Here is a 2,802-nt window from a genome sequence, read left to right on the forward strand (position 1 = left end):
TGCATCACTGACAAGGGGGAACTACGCCGGAAAATCTGGATGAACTCTCAGGGCCATATGTTGTAGCCACGTCACTTCTGACATTTTAAAAAGCTATAATGATGATGATGCAACTGTTTTTTCACAGTTTGGACAAAACTTATTAACAGATTCCAAAAACCGATCGATCAGCCATCTCAATAATGTAAATATATCCTCAAGGTCATTAGAATTTTACAACTTAGACTCATAAACATCAAACGAAATTGGGCTTAACCTGTCACTTTTGTGTACCAAACAGGTCAATGAATTTGGGCCATGCTGTGTGCAATGAAGGGAATTATACCCAGACACCTGCGATTTCGACCTCTATTCATTTTATTTCAACTGACAAGTAGCCTTGTAAAGAGCACAGGGGAGGATATGGATTTTTTGTTCCAGAAAAAAATCCATCGTTAGTGAGCAGGCGTGAGACTTCCGCAAATCGCTAGATCGGAGACGGTCCTGCACATTTTAGCACACATGACGTCATATGTGGGTTAGGTCCTGCAGATTTCGTCAAAGTCTCAAGATGTAAACAGGGCTAGTGCTAGGGAGGAAAGTGGACCGCAGATACACGAGCAGATGCTAGATCTACTATAGGTGACCAGAGCAGCTCCACCAACAACCAAGCTCTTAACCACACAGATCCCCACTTCTTTCCGACTCCGACAAGAAAATCACTACCAAATTTCAAGGGCAAAATAGAACTGAAAGGTAACGACGCCATCCACTAGAGCCCAGACACGGCCAGAGAGATCATCAACTGATGGATGAGTAATTTATACTAGGATTAGGGGAAAGGAACGAGAAGCCGTCTTTAGGACAGAAAGTTGTCAATTTGAGCGACAGGCTGATCATTCCCCTAGAAATGAACATTCTTAACAAAGGCCGTAAATTCACCCGAACCCCCACAATAACATTCATAGACCCCATCGCCCAGGCAACTGATCGCTTCTAAAGAACACTTTCGTTGACTTATTTTTGCTTTAGTTGCAAACTTGGCAGAGGTAAAAAATTTCTCACAGAAAAATCCACATTACGCCAGCCATTCTAAAAACTTTCGACGAAATGAACACAGAAATATCATCAATTCAACCACAATCACCAAATCTCAACCGAGCAACAAAAACAGCAATAAACATCCTCACAAAAGACAAAAACCTAATAATTAAGAAAAGCGACAAAGGCTCGTGTTGTGTCATAATGAATCGCACAGATTATATCTCTGGGGCAGAAAAACAATTAAATAACCCTAAGCATTACACTAAATTAGACCAACCCATCTTTAAGGACACCACAACCTTTATAAACAACATTTACATGAAATGCAAGACGAGAAATACATAACAGCAAAACAATATGATTATCTATCCGCTAAATCTGACTGTGGACAACGAGATCTCTTTACTCAACAATACATAAAAATCCAGACACGGAATGGTTTATACCAAATACATTACCCTAGGGACGCTCAATAATATCAGACGGTGGCAGTGAATCATACAACGTATCACAATATATAGACCAATTCTTATTACCTCTAGCATGCCAACAACCATCCTAACTTAAAGACACTAACGATTTAATTCACTAAATCAAGCAGTTAAAGAGTCCCAGAGCACACCATCTTAATATCCATCCACGTACAGGGCATGTTCACGAACATCGATAATACCATAGGAGTTGATGGTAAATACAGCAAAAGGTTTAACAATGAACGGCAATGCACCATTTTATTTCTATCATCATAAAATAAGGTTGTTACAGCTGTGGTGATGGTGATAGTGGTGACAGTGGTGGTAGTGGTGATAGTAGTGGTGATTGGCTGAAAATACAGAGACAGCCTTTATAAGCCTAGTACAAATATCAACCTAACTGTCTTATGTGACCTTTAAATTTCCATGATAAAATGTACAACCATACATACATATTTATCTACTCAACATACAAAGTACATAAGAATAAAGAAATAACCACAAAAATAAGTATTTGGCTTAAACAGTCGTCAACATCATAAGCAAACATCATAGTTTATGAGAGGGCCTTTACCCAGCAACCATGCCGAATAGACGCTATAATGTGACAATTCTAAACTCTTCCAAAACCAGTAATTATGAATGTGACAACTAATAACAGTAATATAAATACTTTCACTAATTACTATACTCGACAATTCTATAATAATTTGTGTGCTCACCGTATTTTATGTCATCACACAATGAAAAATCAACTGAATAATAGCACAGCTTCATGGCAGCAGCCATGCTTCGTCAATGGCGACCTCTCAAGACACGGTCAACCAGACTCAAATTAGCATAGCAATTTACTCAACAATTCTGTTGAAGCTTGAGTGATATTTTTCGATTTTTCGAAACCACAGTTTAATTAAAGCAAGTACAACTAGCAAGAGTTACTTGCCGGTGAGGGAGAGTGACTTCCCTTTGACCTTGAGCACGTGGAAGAGAACGGAGCGAAAAATATTTACACAGATCCACTCAAAACACCGAGAAAAACTTTTATATTTAAAACTCAGTTGTTAATAATTTGTGAGACTAACTACTAAAGTGCACAAGTATCAAGAGTAGACTATCCACAGTTCGCGAATATCCTCAAGCTACAACTGAAACCAGTCTTTCCCGGTAGAAACAGTAAACTTCAAATCAGTATACATTTGTCCTCTTTTATAATTCATTCATAAACATTTGCCTTTTGTCCACTATTTCAACATATTCTCCCCTCCCCCATCTTCATATACATAATATAAGTTTTGTCCACAATTCT

At 38.3% G+C, this 2,802-nt stretch overlaps 1 long non-coding RNA gene across 1 annotated transcript; it reads right to left on the reverse strand.

Annotated features, from left to right (window-relative positions):
- Positions 1-1,586: 1,586 nt before the first annotated feature.
- LOC126819397 (uncharacterized) lies at positions 1,587-2,303 on the reverse strand. The gene is made up of 2 exons (XR_007679605.2): positions 2,219-2,303; positions 1,587-1,846 (listed from the first exon to the last, which is right to left on the reverse strand). It is a non-coding gene; the product is annotated as an uncharacterized LOC126819397 (long non-coding RNA).
- Positions 2,304-2,802: the final 499 nt, after the last annotated feature.

Source organism: Patella vulgata, chromosome 4 (assembly GCF_932274485.2).
Source record: "Patella vulgata chromosome 4, xgPatVulg1.2, whole genome shotgun sequence".
Taxonomy (NCBI): Eukaryota; Metazoa; Mollusca; class Gastropoda; family Patellidae; genus Patella; species Patella vulgata.